The sequence below is a fragment of the Anguilla rostrata genome, chromosome 7 (assembly GCF_018555375.3).
Source record: "Anguilla rostrata isolate EN2019 chromosome 7, ASM1855537v3, whole genome shotgun sequence".
NCBI classification, from domain to species: domain Eukaryota; kingdom Metazoa; phylum Chordata; class Actinopteri; order Anguilliformes; family Anguillidae; genus Anguilla; species Anguilla rostrata.
The window spans coordinates 45,847,977-45,848,480 of NC_057939.1; positions in this window are offsets into that span (position 1 = coordinate 45,847,977).

Here is a 504-nt window from a genome sequence, read left to right on the forward strand (position 1 = left end):
ATACTGGCTCTCTTCTTCCCTGGCTGGCTGGGTTGAATTCAGCAGACCTGCTCCGCTTGTCTCCTCTCATCGTCTACACTAGTTTGCGGTCGAGTCTTCTCGTTCCAGGGGTTGTATCGCAGGCTGGAATGCTTTCTGCGCCGTTTGCTTAGCCTACTGTTCAACGAAAGCCAGATGCTGTCTGCGAGACAGAGTCGAGAGAGTTCTACCAGGTTTGCAGTCTACCGGGAAATATTACAGAAGGCAGTCAAAATGAAAGATTGCTGGCATAACATTGGGTATGCGCGTTGCTTTTCAGTTTTACACACGTACAATAACGCACATATAAGCCGCATATATTTTTTTCCATGACAACAAAACCACCCTAGAGCTGACATGGCCATGACTGGTCACGTACACCAGCAATTGTAATTGTAACCGGACAGTATATAACGAATAAATCACTCATTTGACAGATTTTTTGTAAGTATAAGCTCTTAGTCTTATCTAGACTAGATCTTATCT